The following is a 22,330-nucleotide window of genomic DNA, read 5'->3' on the forward strand; positions in this document are numbered from 1 at the left end:
ATTAGACAAATGAAAACAAATCAAATGTTTCTAGGTAAACCTTATGGTCTTAAACTTAATGTTATAAAAGAAGAAAATCCTGCTTTGTATGTAATTACTATAATGTAAAAATTGCTTAAACCAGACACGATTATTTTTATATTATGGTTTCCAAAATAGCCTCAGTAAAATCACTATAGATTTCAATCGAATCTAAATGTAAGATATTTAATATATGGTGTCTTTTCTGCTAAAGATGCCATCCTTGTAAATATATTTCATAGGTATACAGTTTCATTTCCAAGAATCACTACCTTTCTGCTTGAGAAAACCTTAAATTTCAGGCTAGAATATAAATGACAGTCATCTGTATCCAAAATACAAAACACAATGCGTGCAGCATCACGAAATAGCAGCTTTCAAAGATTTATTTGCCAAAACGTGTATGAATTGGCTAAATCTATGCTTCAGCAGATGTAAGTTAAAAATTCATACAAAAAATTAATGATTAAAGATGAGTGAGATTAAAGCTAAAAATAAAATAGTTATTCATATTCTACGAAGCTAGAATTTCCGAGATTGTTTTGATTTGGAGAAACCATTCTCATTCATTCTGTTTTATGCATGGTTAGCAAACCATGTAAAGTGCTAAGCCTAAATGAGCTATTTCTCCAAACTAATATATGTTCAATTATTCATTTAGATATTTTATTTGACTAAAACAATCTTATTTCATTTCTTTAAAATATTAATATAAATTGGCTTTTAAACAGGTTAGTCGTATAAGGTAGAATAACACACACACAAACATGCGTATGTTTAGGTTACTTCTAAGAAATAGGTAAGCCTACTTGTACCTGATGATGACAAAACCTTGTCGAAACGTTGTACATTTGCTGTTATATTAAAGTTTTTCTTCATTACCCATTCAAGCCGTCTCCAGCCATTATTAGTCTCAAAGTGGGTTCCTCGTCATCGAAATTAAGTCTATCAGTTCTGTGATTCAAATGTTGATTTTAAAGAACATATTTGACAGCTTTACCTGTATCGCTATACAAGATTCAACATCTAAAATAATATTAAAATACAATTACTATTGGGCCATATTATAGTCGTCGTTGTTTCATTAATTATGTTAATTGTAAAGGAAATCGAACATATAATTGTGAAGACAGACAACATGAATTTATAAAGATCTTATGTAGCATTTTAAAAGAAATAATGAATATTTATATTGATAAATAAGTAAACAGAATTTTCTAAATATTATCATACTACGTACTATATATATATATATATACATGCTGTGTACTCTAACCGATCTTAATTTGAACTGGTAAACTAGGTGAAAAGTAGTTAGCAAACAACATATACCACTAACTTTGAGCTACTCTAATCGAATACTTCGATTTGATCGTTACTCTTATAGAGCATCCATAGCCCCTAAGATGGGTTACTGCAAGCAAACAGAAAAGATTGGTGTGCTTTAGAGATTAATGGCTTACAATGGATCCTTTAGCAATGGAATTTATGCCACAAGGCTACTATAAAGGTGCAAGGTCGTCAGGTAGATCATGATTCGACATAGTGAGTAACAGTACTAAACAAAAAAGTAGCTAAACGGTGTTTATAGTAGTCTATGAAACGAATTCAAGTTAAATTATTGCAAAGTAAAATAAATGTAAAATTGTAATGAAGGCAAACTTAGCTGAATATGCAGAAACGTCTGAATACATGTTCACAAAGTGATAAGCATGTGGTTTTGAACGAGCTGCCATGCGTATTTTAGACCTAAATAAGTCGAGAAAGCCCATAGCAATTGTATTTAGTGTAATGTTCATTATTTAGGCAATTACGCGTTGGTTAAGTATTGTTTGTGTGAAATGCTTTTGCAAACAAAAAAGACTAAAGTTAAAATAGAAGCCAATCGTCACGTGATGACAACAACATTGTGTCACTGTGTAGCATATTCATTTGACTCAGCAAAAAACAGGTAAGATGATTCTGAATGGAAAAGCTAATATTTAATTCAAACACCTCAGACAGAGGCCTTTCTAAAGACATGAAACTTGTAGCGTTTGATCGAGAAATTTACGAAAAAGGTTCCGGATAGACAAACAAACAAACGCAAAATATATATTAAAGTCTGAGTGATTATTTAAATAAAAAAATGGATAATATCTTTACAAAAAATATACCTGATAAAGAAGATTGAGTACGTTATATTAAAACGAATAAGCAAATCAGCAAGTCACGTGTTAATGACAGCTGGTATAAAATCGCGGTGGCACGGTATGTATACAAACAACTTTTTGGCATTGTGTTGCATTACGTAGGTAATATGATGCCACTAAAAACTGGTCGATTTTTTTGGAAAGGGATGTAACAGCCCTTTCCGGTGCAGTCTTTTCGTGCACTCAGACAATAAAAGGAGTGTTCACATCGAAAATTTAGAACTTATAAAACATCGATATCCCTTTTACATAATGGCATTTGAAGACAAAAATAATATGAATCAACTTGGGGACCCAGGATCGCACAGAAAGAGATTTGCAAAAAGTTGTACTCAGGACATAATGAGCAAAGTGCGACCTTTTATAAAGGTGAGAATTTTCGAACACAAATGTCAGTGGCAAAAACCGTGCATGTGCCCCAGGTAACAGTAGGCAACATGATCAAGAAGAATAGGTATCTGGGATCACCAAGATAATATTTCTAGACATACCTCACGTTCAAAATGTAGCATACTTCAAGTAGCTGGAGAATAAAACGGGTGTTCCTGCTATTCCATACGAAGAATGACATATTGGTCAAGTAGCCTATATAATTCTTTGCAGTTGGACACTTGATGGGTTATTGAAAGTAAACAGAAAGAAGCGGTGTGCTTTGGAGATTATAGCTTTACGATGGAGCCTTTAGCAATAGAAATTACGTCACAAGGATATTATCAAGGTGCACGGTCGTCAGATAGAGCACAACTCGACATAGCGGCATGAACTGTAATAACGTGGTGTACTCAGCCTTTATAGTCCCAAAATTTATAGTGTGAGTTATATCATATAAAAGTGGTCAGTATTATGTATGTATTTTATCTTATCTGGTTTGATCTTAAAATAAAATGGATTGTGTGTGTGTGTGTGTTTGTTGTCTTCCCCCCCCCCCTTGAAGAACGTGATGTACATGATCACATAAGTTTTATATTTCCCGCTGTGAATTTCACGAAAGTTTCAAATCTACATCCTAGTAATGATATCAGTAACATAACACGTACAAGAAGTTTATAAAAATTCGTACAGAAATGTGTTAGGGTGTAAAAATAAGTTCTGCATATGAAAGGATTGGAGTTTCAGTAAAGTTTCATAAAGTAAGCACACGTTACCAAGTGATTAAGTCTTCTGTGTTGAAATTTACGGAATTATTACGCTGTTTATTTGTGGGTATCGCAGTTTATTAGAATTTCTCACAAAAAGGGGTGTTAAGCTATTATTCTCACGGAAAACTGTAAACTTCTAATAGAATGTTAGTTCTGCATACTGACTTACGTAACAAAGCATGACAGACCTGTTTGAATGGTTTCACAATACACGTGCGTAGCGTTTTAAATGATCTCGTTAACAATGCCGATAATTTTAAACATTGTTAAGAATCATCGCTTCTATTCTTTATTGCTAATAATGAAAATTTACAAGAACTGAATAAGTCTTCTGTCTATAAATGGGCTATTAGTTTTAAAAAAAGAACTACACAGCACGACAATTAGTTCTTGTGAGTCCATCAGGTCCACGCTCGAACGGATCCGCACTCTTGCGGTACTATAATTAGTCTTAAAGAAAAATTTCGAATGGATTTTGAATTTTTCAATCTGAATAGCCCCTTATGCGCACCATGAGCTAAAAGAGCACGTCAGTGACACCAAGGGTTCAAGTATAAATGTCCATAATTTTAGACTGCTGGCGCAAAACACTCCCCGCGTTATAAAAGTTAATCCACGTATTCGGTTCAAACAGCTAGGCAAAGCCATTGTGTGGCGGGTGCTACTGGCTGGCTGCCCTTCTTCTAGTCAAGTACGCAGCCCAGCACGCTAACCACTAAACAGACCGGATCGAAACTTTTAGAAAATGTATCGCTTGTTTGTGTTTGTAATAAACATCATAATATCCTGTTTACGCTGACTTAGGTCTGTGTTTACAACAAGGCTTGTGTATAGAGTATGGTGTATGTTAGCTACCAAAGAGTTGAAGACTTGTCAAAGTAGTTTATGTACTGAAGAGCAATTTAAATTTTGTTTAATAAAGATTCAGTGGATATTTGTTTTCTTCATGTTTTCCGTTGGCGAAGATTGTTTCTTGAATCTTATGTTTCAAAGTCTTTGTTGAATAAACAATAGTTAATTATTGTAAACAATCTCCGAGAATCACTATGTTCCTCGTTTAAACTAAAACCTTTGAATATGAACGAAAAATTGGCCTCACAATATAAAACAGATGTGTTATCATTCACATATCAAATTTTGTCCCCATCATGGTGGTTTTTGTAATTGTGTGTTTGATTATTTAGTCCTTATGAAGGCGAAAAACGAAATTTAGATGGCAGTGATTTTCCTTTTAATTATAAAATTAGTTGATTGTTTTTCACATACATCACTGATAAACTTCAATCAGCATCACTTGGTCTATGAAGATTTGTGTCTACAGGATATGATAAATAGATTAAGTCGTTGAAGGTTCCTACAATGACAAAATAAATTGTTAATTCAAATACTTATAAAACACTTGTGCTTGTTATGCAAAAATACATAATTCCAAAACATTTTATGTTAAGCATTTTCAGTTTCTATTAAAACTAGTATTTTAACATTAAATCAGCAATAAAAAATACTTACATATGGAATTTTCTCATGCTAGTAGTAGTAGTGAAATTAGAATAGCAAAGTGTCAAAATCTGTTTTGATTTTAATACTCCTGGCAACTCAAACTAAATATATGATGTAAAATTATTTTAATTTATTTCCTCATTTTTTGGTTTATCGATTCTTACACATGTAAATTACTGTTTTTTTAAAAAATCAAATACTTGTTGACAACCTTTGTAAACTATGTTAATATTCAGTTTATTTTATTTTTGGTTTTCTTGACACAGTTAATATTCATTTAGGTACCACACCTAACATTCTTCTACTTCGTTTCAAGCTGTTTTATCACTCGAGATTCTTCTGTTGCTATATAATTATCTATTCAGACATAACGTGTGGCGGGTTATATTCTGAGAAGATCTCTTAAGAATCATCACAATATAGTACCACAGGTGGTTGCACACTAAGGACAATGTTCTTTAGAATTGTAATATTTCATGTTGGGAACGCCCTCTACTGGAGACTATTCTATATGTCATAATCTCGGTTCCAAGGTTTTGAATTTATACTAATGCAAGAAAAATATTTTAGATATCCTTAGTGATTCAGTATTTTCTTTATTAAAGAAGAAGTAGATATAATTTATGATTTTGACACCTACAGTTTGAGTTCAGCCACAAACTACTGCAGCTTTATGTTGCGTGGTAGCAAAGTCAGTCAATAAACAGCTTGCGTTTTGAAACGTTGTAGTGACAAAAATAAAACATTTACTCCTGTTTTCAATGTGTTTACTTTCCTCTGAAAACATGTTCAGACTTTAAAATTCGTCTCACCGCTATTATAAATTATGTGTTCTCAGGTAAAATACAGCGTTCTAAAATGTGTATAGTTAAATGTTAGATGAGATCACAATGAAAAATTACTTTCCATTATTTTCACGCGCTTTCCTTGTATTAAGTAAATTGTATTTGACTTGAATGTTTAGACTATGTATTTACACGTGGGTTAAATATTGGTATAAATATTTGCCAGTTTTTATTTATTTTTCAATTGGACAAGAGAATGCGTTAAAATTTCACACACTCTCACTCACACAAAACAACATGAGTCAATGTTTTTGCAACAATTCCACGTTTATCTGAAATACAATGTTTACAGCATCTGTACATTTATTTGGAGTATAATAAAACAATATCTAGTTACAATTCATGATATATGCAGTTAGATATCAATGGTTTGAAAGAAAAACACAAATATTACAATTTAGTGTTACTTTTATTATACAAGTAATAATTACTGGATTTGTTTTAAGGTTTTTAGTTTTCGTATACGTCTTGAAACTAGGACGATGAATTAATCTAACAGCTAGAGGCCTAGTTTGATTGGAACGAAAATTATTAGTATAAACATTGCCTGATAAATCTAAAAAATGTATGTATCAAATAAACTTCTGTAGAGTGAATTTATTGGGAATTGTGATAAATGTAGACGGTTCGGTTTTAGCACTACAAGCTGCTCTATAAACACATTCTAGAGTAACAGAAACGGAAAATGGTATAGCAAACGTGCTATGTGAACAGATTTGGTTTTAGGATCTCAAACCTAGCTATTAATTAACCTTAAGTGAAGTAGATTAAAGCGTATAGCAACATCTAAATTCTAATATTATTTAATCACTCTTCAAAAATTTGTGTAGGGATATCACAAACAATTGGAAAATATGTAGTTAGGAATTAGTTATTTGTAAGCTTGTCCATTTAGATGTATTTAATAAACATTTTTCATCTTAATATACCCTCTAAAGCTAGCTACTTATACCAATATCTGATTTCCTATGAGTAGGGTTTACCAGGATAATATTGGCAAAATGACCTCATGCAGCTAGAAACTCTCACTAACTACCTAAGAACTATAGAGACTGTATCAAAAAATAAAAAAGAATCAGATGAGTAGAAGATTAATTATTAATGAGTGTTGGTGCTCTCTTGAGACGAGCGTGGCCCAATGGTTAGCGTGCACGGGCTGCGAATCTGAGAGTTCATGGTATGCATATTTTTGCCGCAAAAACGCGATCCGCATTTTGAGGCTGTGAGTGTGCTACAAGAGTGACAGTCAAATTCCATTATTCGGTCGGATAATAGAAGTCTAAATGTTGGCGGTGGTTGCCGTTAACTATCTGTTTTTCCTTTAATCTATCAGTTCAAAATTAGGGCAGATAATGCTTTGTTTAGCTTTATGCGATAATTCTCAAATAAACAAACCTTTTTATACTGTTATCCCATAAAGCATATTTTTCTCTTAAATTTGCGTAATTTCCCCATCAAATGGCTTGTAAATATTAAATTATTCCAGAAGTATAACTCAAGTTTGAAAATAATCAATAATTAGTAAGAGTCACTCATAACGTTTTTTATATAAAATCGCATTCATCCATCTGAAATGGGTTTTTATACTGTGAACAGACTCGTAGCGCATCTAAGTCATTTTTTCATATAACCACATAATTAGTTTACTGAGATTTAATCGTATCTTCTGTCTTACATCCAAATATTTTACAGAATTAACTATTGTTTAACTTCTATAAACTTAAGAGGAAAATAAAGGCAGTATACAAGCTCTTATAAGTCTAGATTTTATTGCATTCATAAATCAGCAATTTTGTTATGCTTTATTCGGAATCAAAAGTCGTTTTCGCATAACTTTTATTTTCATCTTAAGTCCATAGTTTTTCGACAGCAGTGACATGTGTAAACACACAATTTCGTTATACGTTTTTCTACTTTTTCTTTTCAAGTATTTGAAATATTTTTTAACAGTATCTTCTAAGATGTTTGTCTTTGTTTATTTCAAGTTCAGGTAACTTTCACTCCGCATAATCTTTTGATAAAAAGTATGTTTCCAAGCTCCTTGAGCCACATCCTGTTCAACCAGACTTGCTGCCACAAGCTGCTGACCGGTCACTATCTCTAGGGTCACTGGAGCCAACTGTTAGTTCAAGGTTAACTCTATTTGCCGAAACTATTTATTAAGGTTAAGAAATAGTTAATATTCATTTTCGTCTTATCATACGTAGAAACGAAACATGAAAGAAACTCTTTCATAATATGATGTATTAGCTTTTATGTGTCAGTTAAAAAACATATGACCAAAAGATGATTAAAACTAATTTTCTGTGCATCTTGATTTAATCAGTAATGACCTAAAAAGAGAAAAATAAAGGTAAAAATCTACCACTGCTAGACTGCAATGTAGGATAGCATCGTCTATTATAGAATAAATAAAAAAGTATCTGGAAACTCCTTCCCAGTGGCATAGCGGTATGTCTGCGGACTTACAACGCTAGAAACAGGGTTTCGATACCCGTGGTAGGCAGAGCACAGATAGCCCTTGTGTAGCTTCGTGCATAATTAAGAACAAACAAACATCTATTATGATTAGATACTATTTGGTTTAATGCAAGTATCTTAAATTCCTATATAAAAGAAAAATATAATTTACATTGGTGTAGTAGATTGGATGTCAGTTTGTCTGTTTTGATTGAGTATTTAATTTTATGATAGCAGTACACCGTATTCGAATTCCTTTGCTCTTTGCTTGTTTTGTTAATACACTCTTGTAATATCTTCCTTATGAGGTTCTTGCTCTCAATTTCAGTTATCTGATGTATTTCTTTTATTCAAATGTAAGACCATTGTGCTCATTCATTTTACCTTTCTTTTTTCTCGTTTTAAGTCTTAATTGGTTAAATCAAGATGCACAGAAAATTTACTTAGTTATAATCAAATTTTGGTCATATGTTTTTGAACTGACATATAATGACATAAAAGCTAATATATTATATTATTAAGGGTTTTTTTCATGTTTCGTTTCTGCGTATGATAACAAGAGAATGTATATTAACTAGTTTCTAAACTTTAGTGAATAGTTTTAGCAAATAGAGTTAACCTTGAACGTATTTAATTGAGTATTTAATTTTATGATAGAATTACACGGTATTCTAACTCTTTTGTTCTTTCCTTGTTTTGTTAATGTAATCTTTGTTCTCAATTAGAATTATCTGATGTATTCCTTTCTTTCAACTTGAAGACCATTGTGTTTATTCTCGAACACAGGGTATAGGTGGCCTAATTATAAATGGCAAAGCTTGAAAATTACACATGTGTTCATTTATTCTCTGGTTAACTGCTATAATATTTGTAGAGCATAGAGGCTCGTTAACGAGTGTATTGTTTATTTATTTGTAATTCTGTCCCATTTTAAAGTGTATCTTAGCACCTCTATATGCTACAAATATATAGCAGTGTTCTCAATAGTACAATAATAACTTCTTGAACAACAAATTTAATTGGAAGAAAATGGTTAGGTTTCAGCAATACAAACATACATGTAGCCTATTAATTCCTTAGTAATTACTACGACTTTTTACCATTGTCTTGCTGGAATAAGATCTTAAACATCTCCTATACGACTGCGAAGTTATAAGCACGCTGTTACTAAATTATCTTTCCAATACGCAAGACTAAATTAGGTCTTTGTTTATAAAGTAATAGTCTGTTTATAGATTGTTATTTCTAATGAACAAACGTCTTTTGGTCATACGTTCTTAAACTGACTTATAATGACATCAAAGCTACCACACATACACGTGCTATTTTTGTACAATACAGAAAAATTTAGATGACAGATAGAACCTTTGTTGCCATACGGTTGGCTAGCGTAACAGTATCGTATGTATTTCGAGAACGGTATTGAATACACAAATTCGTATTGTTCAAACAGTACTTTTAAGGCCTAATTAGGTTACTCATCAACAATCGGGTGCATAAAGATTTAGTTCCTAGTCGCTAGGCGAGTTTATTTGTTTGAAATAGAACGAAAGTTTGAAAAGAATTAAATGTTTATTGTACCTGTATCTTAGATCTCACATACAGTAAGAAAAGCCAAGGGTACTTTTTATAAAACACACGTTCGATTCCTTCTTTCAGGTTTGATTTTCTTTCTTTTTAAGTGGGTTAAAAGAGTGAGGAGCTTTCTAAAGCTTCTTGAATTCTCATTAAAACCAATAATATATAGAGATCAAACAAAAAAAAAAATATCTTGCGTCTTTCTCCCACTTGGATTTGAAAAAGTTGTCGAAGTTTTTTATGTAGGTGAGATCAAACAACTGAATACCAATTCTAATTCTAAATATAAGTTATTAGGCCTAATTTTGACTTTGTGCAGTTTCCAGGATGTTACCAACTTGGTAACACAGAGAAAGAGTCTTATAACGTTACAAGTGGATTTTATCTATTTATGTATTATTATTCTTTTAACTTATCGGCTATACTAGCTATTGTATAGTGACCAGATAACAAATGTATAACCGTACATGAAAATAGGATTTTATAATATCTGGCACAACGTTTGCAACCAAAGAAATAAATCAATATGTGAATACATTACATAACTAATACCTTTTATACATACACACATGTAAAAGTGCATTAATTTGAAAGTTTGATTATTCAACTGATTTATTACACAGACCAATCTCGACAATCACTCCAGACATCATATGATCATTACTTAACCCTTTTGTGCTTGTTTGATACCAGTAAACAGAAAACCCTACCTTTAGGTACATATGTGTGTTTATGTATATATATATATATATATATATACTATTTTCTGTTTATAGATTCTCCATGGTCCAGATCTGTACTCTTCGAGCCATTTTAAGTTTCTGAACAAAATCAAACTGCACGTTTATATACATTCAATCCATCAAAGACAGGAAGTTATTATATTCAGCACAATATATTATTTTCCGATCTTTGCAATGTTTTACCTAATTTATTGTATAAGTGTTTCATTTAATTCTGTTTTGTTTTTTTTTTGGTTTTTTGCAGTAATTTTTCAGCTTACACCATTCGAAACTTTTCCACCTCATGCAGCTCTTAAAGACAGACGTACATTACAGTGCTTTCCAGTTCAAGGTTCCCTTAGGTCATCGCTATGACGTAATAGCCTGAAAATGCTCTTACTCAGTTTTTTTTTGTAATTACGCCTATACGTAGAGTTAGAGTATTCTGTGTCAAAGCCATGAAAATTAACCCTTTATCAGTTTTAACATTACAGCCCTAATATTTCGAGGCATGTAAGTTTGTGTGAAAAAAAAACAAACATTGTTGAGATATTCTAGACATTCAAACTTGAATTACAGTTGATATTTGCCAAAAATTTGAAAAACACGACCATGAGAACAATGACTTAGTTTAAAAACTGTCTATAATTTGTTGCCACTAAATGGGGAAATAATTGAATATTAAAGGTTGAAACTTGTTTGACCACTGAAAACAATGACTTAGTTTAAAAACTGACCATAATTTGTAGTCACTAAATGGGGAAATAATTGAATATTAAAGGTCGAAACTTGTTTGACCACTGAAAACAATGACTTAGTTTAAAAACTGACCATAATTTGTTGTCACTAAATGGGGAAATAATTGAATATTAAAGGTCGAAACTTGTTTGACCACTGAAAACAATGACTTAGTTTAAAAACTGACCATAATTTGTTGTCACTAAATGGGGAAATAGTTGAATATTAAAGGTCGAAACTTGTTTCTCAAATTAAACTAGCCAAAGTAAAATTCAGAGAAATAGAAAAACGTTAAAAGTGAATTATACATATTTGATCTATCTACCTACCTTCTATCCTAGTTTGCCCCTGAAGAAGAAAGGTCCACTTTTCGAAAGCGCTTGGGTTATAGAGTTTTCATTCATATCCATCCATCTGTAGTTCGTTTTCGGACATTTTACAGCCACCTAGATATATGTACGTACAATCTTTGCGAGTTTCACATAACATTTTCAGATTTCATCCCTGTTAATTTTGAACCTTTCCTCCATATCTCTTCAACAAAGTCTGTATATATCTTTGAAAATAAATTGCTAACTTAACTATAAAATGTGTGTCAAGTAGAGTTTCAGTTAAAGCTGATAAAAAAATGCATTGTTTGTTCTGAAATTTTCACGCAAAGCTACACAATTATCTGATTAAGAGTTGGAGATGCTAATCACTGGGCCCCGATCGGCCTCTTATCAGAAGCTGGGATTATCACTAAAATCAGACGTTTGAATAATTACATTGCTTAATAATTTCACTTATACTGAATTGAATTTTTACACAACAATTAGTTGCATTTTTAAAGAAGTTAACATAGACTTTTATTATATCATATTATATATATACATTAAATGTTTATATATATATATCCTGTTGTTGTGGGAATGTTTATATATATTCTATTGTTATGGAAATATTTATTTTCACGTGATGGGTGTCAGTTAACGTTATACATTCAGTTTCATTTTTCTAAAAGATGAAAACAGAAATAGCAACGCAGACATTAATGTTGAGTATAGTGACTTGTGTCTTACGTGAAGGTTTTTGAATTCTGTCATTTAGCTTTTATTTACCCATTAATCAATGTATGCGTTTGGATAAAGTATTATTGTTGTTTCTCTGTAAGTCCTCATTTTTTCTGCCACTTGCATTCTTTGTTGTCGTGTCTATGTGTTGTTAGTTGTTTGGTTAAATACCTTCTGAAGTTGTTTGTTCTGTTCTCCTTAATACAGGGCTGCATGGTGTATTTGAAGACCTCTTTCTAAGAGATTCATTTTGTCGATTTTTTCCTTACTTTTTTCAGCAATATAGCTGCGAAACTGCACTGTGAGAGTTTTGCAGCATTACGTTAAGGGACGTTCCTGTCCGTACCCTTGACATCTGATGCACGTAACATATGGCAGCTGACAATCATTCCGAAAACCGTTTATCCGCTCCGATACAAACAGGAGTGAGAAACTTCAGTGGCTAACTTTCTGGATTTATAGGACACATCACTCGGTCAGGCTATTTTTTTATAAACAAATAAATGAAGTTTTCTTTAAATGCACCTGAGAACCTTAATAAAGTGATTAATCAATGTATTTGAATTTCAGCAGAATTAAGCAAAAACAGTAACGAAACTTGATGAAATATATTCACGAAATTTTGAGATTACATAAAGAATCTAGTTTTATGTGCCAACTATACAAACAAATCGTAATTTCACAGCTAAAAATTTTTTGGGATAGTAATAAAACCTCGGATATACATTGATGAATATTATTGTTTAATCTTCTAAGTATATAACTAAAATAATTAAATATCATTTCATATTAGTTGTAATAGTTATTCATTTCTAAGGTTATCAATTATTGATACAGTTATGTTAGCTTCCAATATTATGGTATTCTTAATCGAGTGGTAAGTACGTTTTTATAAACAACTCCTATATCAACATTCTTTTCTTAACCACATTCATCCCTTTCATATTTTAGAGAAATATATTTTCAATGAATACTTAAGTTCTTTAGTTAGTATAATATCCTCCAAGTTTGGGCTCCACCTAATAAGAAGTAAGGAAATAACAGACGCTGTATTCTGCAAAAAAACTTTGGCATTGCTGTCAAAACAAAGGAGAGAGATTATATAGAAAACCCTACTTTACACTCACGTAGCTAAAAAGGAATTTGTATATATTGTAGGCGAAGAAGTGTGGGTTTTTATAAAAACTTTTTCCACTCTACTGATTCGTACGACCACCAGATGTCGTTTCCTGTGATTTTCTCCGTTGTTTGGTATTTTAAACATCAGATGACGTCAGAAAAATGTATATATTACAACAAATATAGATTAAATTCCTTCCTAATCATGGTAAATTTAATGTTGTTGTTGTTTTTTTTATCCATATTCATATTAAATCTATAAATCTGTATGTAAACAAGACCTTCAAAAGTTTGACATATTCTTAAGATCAGACTGTATGTGAATCAAAGAAAACTTTTAAGTTATGTAAGACTAATGTGATATACACCAATTCTAAGTATGGTTGTAGGTCTGGGGACTTAGTATTCACCATGGTGAGTCAACTCTGTTCAATATAGGTCAAGGTTATAAAGGGGTGAAACTTTTCAGCATTTACGTTCTTCAGAATTTCCTTAAAACGTTTTTACTCGGTTAGTCTATTTACATAAAACTCTTTAGCTGTAAGTGTTCTCTTGTATTTTATTATCAAGGATTTCTTTCTTTTAAGTACAGAGAAAACATTTCGGTAAAACCAAGTTCTCTTGTTAATACCGACGCTAAAATCAGTGTAATGTGTTTCCTTTCAAGTAGAAACGATGAATTCCACTTGATATGACGGAACATAATAAAACAAGTGTTGTGGAAGAATATATAAGACTGATATTGAATAGATCGTGGGAAAATCCTAAGGGAAGTGGAAGGTCTTTATTTGAATGGACTCCAAGGTAGAGAACTAAACGAAACCATTAGTTTTTAAAACGAGGGCTTTACATTTTAAACATTTCGAACGCAGATATTTTTCCAATGCTGTTGTCAGAGCACTGCATACAGTGTAAAAGAATGATAAATGTTTGACAGAAATCTATGAGCTTCAGCATATTTTCAAATCTAATTATTTGAGATTTTTATATTGAATATTACGGATTATTCTATATGACATAAACGTAAACCAGTCACTGCGTTAACTTGTTTATGTGTGCTTGTAACCAATGCAAGCTGCTTGAAAATGATGAGTTTATATGTATATATATATCATTCATCACATGACAGAAAAGTTAGTGGATTATTTATATTAATCCAATATTTCATACACTGTTTGAATATTCTTACTTTTACGTCTTAGGAAACAGCCTATGACGTCATAATGACTTAATGTAGCCTCAAGCATGTTTATGCTATGACGGGAGATTCCGAGAAGCTACTTCGGTTAGTCAGTGTTTGAGTTCACTTAACGTAGTGGGATGTTATGATTTAGTCGTATGTTCCAATGCTTAGGTTGCAGCAGGTATTTGATGTGGACGACTTAGGGACTTTTAATCCAGGTCCCTGTAATAAGAATTTGTATTTTTACACACATTTTATTTTCGCGTATGGAATTTATTGAGGTAGGTTTATGAATTTGTGTAAAAGCTATTTTATATTTAGTTTCACTTGAGATCTGGGTCATATATATAATTATGTATATATATATATACATATACTACGATATGCACACTTCAGTCAAAATATGTTTCTTTCTAAAATCGGTAGTTAAATACATGCTAAAAATCGGAAAAGTTTTTATTAGTTTTCACCACAGCGGATCGAACCCCCGATATTAGTGTTGTAAGTCCGTAAACTTACCGCTAATCCAGGGTGTTTATAAAATTCAGTAAATTAAAAATTCAGCTATTTTATTCTGTTTTTCTAGACATTTGCCTATTGGGATTTTATGGATCTTGATTTGTTTTTAATTGTGTTACTTTTCCTCACTTAATGAAAAGTTTAATAATTAAATCAGTAGACCAAGCAATAGCTATCAATAGCTATATCTTTATTGGAATTTGATTCTTTTCAACTAAGAAACATATCAAACTACGAAATAAAGTTGTTGCATATTATAGAATACCAATAATGTTATAAGTGTATACAGATTTGTTTTAGATAAAAATGGTTCTAGTGTATTATATGACTGATCCTACGAAAACTTCATTTGGGAAGTGTGTATCTGATTGGAGTGGTTTTTTGTTTTTTCCTTGTTTATGTTATTAGATCGTGACGTAGGTTTAGTCAGGTGAATGTTTGTTTATTGTTGAATCTTCGCGCAAAGCTACTCGAGGACTACTTGCTCTAGCTGTCTCTAATTTTGAAGTGATGAACTAAGAGAAAGATAACTAGTGAACACCACCCACCACCAGCTCTTGTGATACTCTTTATTAACGAATTATGGGACTGACCGTAACATTACAACGCTCCCAACGGTTGAAAGCGCGAGCAGTCGGCAACGGGTTTTAATCCCCGGCTTGCAGATAGGGAGTCGAACGCCCTAACCATCAGGCCATGCCAGGTCTCAAAGGAATGTACTGGAACTTTGCAGTAAAATTATTAATAAGAATTAGGAGTCATATTATGGTGCTTTATGGATTTTTTTTTCAGTCAAAAATATGTACTTCGATTAATGGTAAGATATAATTATACATTATACATTAGATATATTGTTTGGAGAAATAGATACATAGCATATGTTTTTATTATGTGAGATTTGGCAAAATTAATGAGTTTCAGTTTATTTAGAACAGTACACTTCTAAGTTCTATCGTTTTCCATAGATGTTAATTTTTTTCTAACCACACGCTATTGTAAAATAAATGTTTTCATCTAACAAAACATTACAACTTACGATGGAAGCTCCTGATTTCGGGGTGAAGTAAAGTAAAATGTAAAAATAAAATACACAGTTTCGATCTCATTTGAGATATTATTCCATTTTGTGGCAATGAAAGAAGTTAGAGCCAGCAAAGGATTTATTACCCTCTTCTACTGAATGTAATTTTGTTGCAAAACAAAAGAATGATTTAGAATAAAAACATGATTCAATTTCATCTCTTGATAACCATATTGTTTAAAAAAGTCTCAATCCTTGTTGGAAGGATACAGTTTGAGAAATCTACGTAGTGTTCTAAAAACTAGTTGGTTCACAAGAAACTCAAAAGTAACCTTACGAATCACATATTATTTCTATTTCTTTAATAAATAGTAACTAAAGTCTCTCAGTAGCTCAGTGTTAAGTCTCCAGACTAATGACGTTAAAATAGCCCATTGAGTAGCTTTGTGCTTAACATTAAAACAAACAAACATTAAAGTTAATTATAGAAAAGAAAATCAGTAGCTTAGATATATATATATATATCTATTAAATATTTGTCTGCCTCTTCGTCTATCTCTGAAGATATTTTTAAAATACTAAATACACTGTTTTTGTTTTTTGGGAGATGTAACGAAACGCTGAAAAACAAAAACAACAAAAATAAAAAAATGGCATATTTGACTCATCAAACGCTAACCAGTTTAAGTCTCTGGCCTGGTTCCTTGGCCTTGAAGCTGAATAATATGTTAGGCTTGAAGGGAGTTGCTGAGAGAAGGGGGGAAGAAGACGACCTGATTGACCGTGAGAGTCTGCTGACCCGTCTGACTGCATGCTGTTTTATGTGTAAGTCACGTACATTCTACAAGTTCCAATGTTGCTCTGTGTTGACAAGTATTTGTTTCGAACTGGGTCTTTGGAATGTGAGCATTATCCAGAATTGAGGATTATTGCATATTGGCCGAAAGAGTCTGTTTAACTAAATATGGATAACACTGGTAAATGTTATCTATCCACCCAATTACTGTAATAATTGTATGCAAGCTAGCTATACAAGAAAGGCGTAAGACTAAATGTTACGATTAGGCAATAAGGAATTAGTAAAAAATAAATAACTTTCCCATTCTCTAAAATCACGCGTGGTTTTCAAATTACAGACTGAACCAAAATGCAGGTTTTCACAATTCAATTCTTGATTTCTATTATCTCTGAGATTTTGTTTTAAACTAAAATAGTTATTTTTGAGTTGCTTTATGCTCAATGAAAGTACTTTGGGTAAGTTTGGTGATTTGTTTTCGTTGAAATATTTACCTTTAAAGTTGTTTCATAGTGTGGTGGATTTATTAATTTTACATATTTTGTCTATAAAGTGAGTATCTATGATAGATTCAATATTGATCACTTCTGACAATAAATATTGAGACCACCAGTGACAGCACTTATGAAATGTAAATACACAAAGCATATTTTTGTATTTGATTTCTTAACCTGGAGAGCTTATAATGCATGAAGTCCATAGGCAATGAGTGTGTTTTTAAGTAGTTTAGGATTTGTTTGTTTGTTTTGAATTTTGCGCAAAGCTACGCGAGGGCTATCTGCGCTAGCCGTCCCTAGATTAGCAGTGTAAGACTAGAGGGAAGGCAGCTAGTCGTCACCACTCACCGCCAACTCTTGGGCTACTCTTTTACCAACGAATAGTGGGATTGACTGTCACATTATAACGCCCACACGGCTGAAAGGGCGAGCATGTTTGGTGGGACTGGGATTCGAACCCGCGAGCCGAGTGCCCTAACCACCTGGCCATGCCGGGCCTATAATTTAAGAAATGACAATTCTATATTTCGGGGAATCCGACATAAGAATCCCAGTAGATTTTTATACGTTAATCGAAATTATTAATATATAGCTTAAGTGCATCTTGTGGTATAAAGTTAAGACTCTTTATCTCAAACTGGTAAGTTTATGCTTATTCAGTAGAGCGTGTTGCCACATGTCAAACAAATCATGAGTGTCCATTATATTTACAATTTCAGTGTTTGATCCTTTAACTGATTTTTATATTTGTCGATTCAGGTTTCTGTAATTTAAAGGTGGAAAATGAATTCATATTCTAGATATCACAAAGCTCATATTAAACAGTGATCATAATGTTGACATTTTTCAACGTGGCTGTGAGGTCATAGGACCATTAGCGGGTATTGTTGAGACAGATTTGGATACATTTGTAGCACAGAGTCTTGGTTTATAGTCTGTTTGGAAAAAAATTAATGTGAATTTAATTTCTTTGTTCAAAATATTAGTATATTAGTTCCTTTTTAGGCTTGTATGAAATTAATGTGGATTATTCTATGTGCAAAAGTTCAGATTATCATCAAAGTTGATATGTCAACTGATCAAGTTTCATTTGTTATTTTATTTTTATGATATAAAAGTATTCTGTTGTGTTGCCAGTTTCTTTCTATGTGTAAATGAATGCAACTGAGATCGTGTACTATAATCTTGGAATTCTGATTCTTCATTTGGAATATCTGTAACATGCTTAGTAGCAATTTTAATCTTATGTTACTATATTTGAACCAGGCTTTTTCTTTAAAGCACCTGTCAAAGAAGCAGCTGTAAAGGTGGTGTTGTCTTATAATGTTGAAACAAGTGAAAACTTTTTATAAAATTTAACTGAATGTAAGATCATCACAAAAGTTCTATCAACAGAAAAAAATTAATGTGAATTTAATTTCTTTGTTCAAAATATTAGTATATTAGTTCCTTTTTAGGCTTGTATGAAATTAATGTGGGTTATTCTATGTGCAAAAATTCAGATTATCATCAAAGTTGATATGTCAACTGATCAAGTTTCATTTGTTATTTTATTTTTATGAAACTTCTATATAATCTCTCCAGCTAACTGTACAAAATTGTAATACAGTTGAGCTATGTAACATAGAAGACTCTTGTCATCACGGAGATAAGACTAGAGAGTATAAGAAATATTTAATAAGAATTAATCACTAAAGGTTCTTATCTTCAAAGAGATGGTGAAGAGAAGGTAAACCAGTGAAAATCCTAATGTATAAGGTTTTTAGACAGCAAAGAAAGGTAGAACAGTACAAATGATAAATTGTCAGGTTTTTAGACAGCAAAAAAGGGCTAAAACAATGAAAATGCTAAATTGTTAGGGCTTTAAATGGCAAATGGGGGTTAAAACAGTGGAAATGCTGAAACTGTCAGAGCCTTAGATGGTAAAGAGAAGGTAAAACAGTGAAAATCCTAATGTGTAAGGTTTTTAGACAGCAAAGAAAAGTAGAACAGTACAAATGATAAATTGTCAGGTTTTTAGACAGCAAAAAAGGGCTAAAACAATGAAAATGCTAAATTGTTAGGGCTTTAGGTGGCGAATGGGGGTTAAAACAGTGGAAATGCTGAAACTGTCAGAGCCTTAGATGGTGAAGAGAAGGTAAAACAGTGGAAATGTCAGAGCTTTTATCGTTATGAAATTTCGTTGATGCATTGCGATGTTACTAGTAAAGGGGGCAGGTTGTTACATCACAGATTATTGTGCTATTGCTGTATGGGGATGCTGACCTTGATTTACAGCCATTTCAAAAGCATGTGATATACAGGACACACCACCATATGGGTGTACGCGGCGAATGTATCCGTGAGTTTATCATTACGTAATCATTCCCACTTGCCTGAAGCAGTTGATTGTAACTACATTTTTATCTCTCTAGTTTCAATTTCAGTGAAATAGTCTCAGATCTATCAGATTACTTCGGGAACGAGTACTAAACTTCATAGATTTAATTTAGAAAACCTGTTGTCCGCTGGTTGCTCAGCGATAAGTTTGTGGACTTATAACGCTAAAATTCGGGGGTTTCATCTTTGAGGTGGGCACATCACTGATTATCTGTTGTATAGCTTTATGCTTATCAACAAACAAACGGAAAGATTAAGATCTTCATTATGATTATATGGTTTGCTTTCTAACAAGTAAAGTTCTCACCCCCTAACTTTACACAAAGTTCTAACGTTGCTAAAATACCATAAACTAGTTTAGTTTTGAGTTGTCTGTCAGAACATGTGCTTCCTTATCCTTTAGGGCCTAACATGACCTAGTGGTTAGGGTATTGAATTAGGGATCCATGGGTCTTGGATTCAAAAGCTTTTTCAGCTATGGGTGCGTTATAAGAGTTATGGCCAACACCATTATTCGGTTAAAAATAGCCGCTTCAGAGGGCGGTTACTGCCGTTTGGTTGCCTTCCCTCTGTCTCGCATTTAAAATTAGGGACGTTTTTGTCTGAATCATGAAGGTCTGTAATCTGTCCGCTTATTCCATTATGTGCATTAGGTGTCACTCAGGTGAACAAACCAACCTTATCCTTTGCATTGCATAAAAGTGATATTATTTACTTTTATATTCAGACTTTATACAGTAAACTTTATGTTCATGATTATATTTTCCGAAACAATTAAAAAAAATCTAAACATAGGCATCTGAGCTTTTATTCTTTTATTTTTGTAATGTTTTTGTATTCTGTGTTGAAAAAATTTCCAAACAACGTTTATTAAATGCGTCAGTTTGACACAAGAACTGCCTTAAGCTTGAAATTGTGATTTTAAGAAAACCGGTGGGAAAAGCAAGGAAAAATTTCATTATAGTTTCAGTGTTTCCATGTGTGTGGGTGTGTGTTTATACATATATACACATACATAGATATTATATGTTCATAGTGAGAACTTTACGGACAGATGTTAACCATGTAGTGAAAGCTAGCCACTATCTGAGTTAATTACATATATAATTCCTATATATTTATTCTTATATTCATTGATCTTTGCTCAAGTTTGATGAATATTTGAAACAGTTCCTTCACTTGAAGATGAATTGAAGCTCTCTAAAGTAGTTACGAAAAGTCTCTTTATGCATTAGAGCTACACGTGAAGTGTTTTTTATCATATCATTTTAAATCTTTCCAGATTCGTAATGCATAAAAACTCTCGAACAGCATATACTTTCTGGCATCGTGATCACCTATAGGTTGCGTTACCTAAACTCACCAATGCTGTATTTATAATGTTTACAACTTGCGTTACGTGGACTCACCAATGTTGTACTTATAATGTTTCCTACTTGCGTTACCTAGACTCACCAATGCTGTACTTATAATGTTTACTACTTGCGTTACCTGAACTTACCAATGCTGTACTTATAATGTTTACTTCTCGCGTTACCTGAACTCGCCAATGCTGTACTTATAATGCTTACTACTTGCGTTACCTGAACTCACCAATGCTGTACTTATAATGTTTACTACTTTTGTTTTAATCCTTTATATGCCATTGTGTTTTTGTTGTTGCTTTTCTTTATGTCATATGAGGTCAACCCCCCCCCCCTTATTTCGCTTATTATTTGTCATATCAATATTATTTTTAGAGATAATTATCTGAAATATTTTACAGATGATCATATAAGAAGTATTTAGTAAATTGATTATCCATGCAATTATTTTCAAAATTTGAATGCTATTATGCAACATAATACTTTAAAATTCATTATAGAATGATTGAGTTTATTGCTTACTTTACAGAAAATTTACTTAATATCACATGTTTCAAAACTTATATATATACAGTCACTACAATCCTATTGTAGGGGGATATGTATATCCATAAGAGTGCTTTAGAAGGAAAACATATATGTGCGTATGGCAGTGTTTGAGAGTGGAACATAAATATGACAAGGCAGTGCTTTAGAGGAGGACATATATGTGCCCATAGCATGCTTTAGAAAGGGGATATATATGTAACTTGGCAGTGCTTTAGAGAGGGACACATATGTGACTTGAGACTGAAAGACATAAAGCAAGATATCTTAGAAGTATTTTGTACTTTAAATGTACCTAAATATTTAGTCTCATGACTTTATTTCTACTTACAAGGATTTTGTTATAGTTTGATGTATTTAATGTACCTTAGCAATAATGAAACTAATCATTTATATATGTTATTCAGACTGAATTAATCATTAGATGTTAAGACTCTTATGCTATGTATGTAATGTATACTACAATTAAACAATATAATAATAGTATTGTATTTATGGTATATATATATATATATATCTATAGTTAGCCATATTTACTACTTTACGTACATTAAGCACTCTTAATTTACGATTTGAAAAATCTTTAATGCGTCTTATAATTTTGATTTTCTACGGATTAAACTACTTTATACGTCTTACGCTTTTTCTCTTCCGAAAAT

At 32.1% G+C, this 22,330-nt stretch overlaps 1 protein-coding gene across 6 annotated transcripts in view; it reads left to right on the forward strand.

Moving 5' to 3' along the window:
- The window catches only part of LOC106478560, a 37,796-nt gene that overhangs the window by 13,056 nt on the left and 2,410 nt on the right, over positions 1-22,330 (forward strand). The window contains exons 2-3 of one of the 6 annotated variants that reach the window (XM_022382169.1): positions 11,537-11,651; positions 12,526-12,722. The exons of 2 other annotated variants lie outside the window; for them this stretch is intronic. The gene's annotated coding sequence lies outside the window, so the exon portion shown is untranslated. Of the gene's footprint in view, positions 1-11,536; positions 11,652-12,525; positions 12,723-14,659; positions 14,831-16,763; positions 16,915-22,330 lie in introns of those variants that run through there. 3 more of the 6 variants (XM_022382168.1, XM_022382171.1, XM_022382172.1) reach the window with 3 other exon arrangements.

This window comes from Limulus polyphemus, unplaced genomic scaffold (assembly GCF_000517525.1).
Source record: "Limulus polyphemus unplaced genomic scaffold, Limulus_polyphemus-2.1.2 Scaffold225, whole genome shotgun sequence".
In the NCBI taxonomy this organism is placed as follows: Eukaryota; Metazoa; Arthropoda; class Merostomata; order Xiphosura; family Limulidae; genus Limulus; species Limulus polyphemus.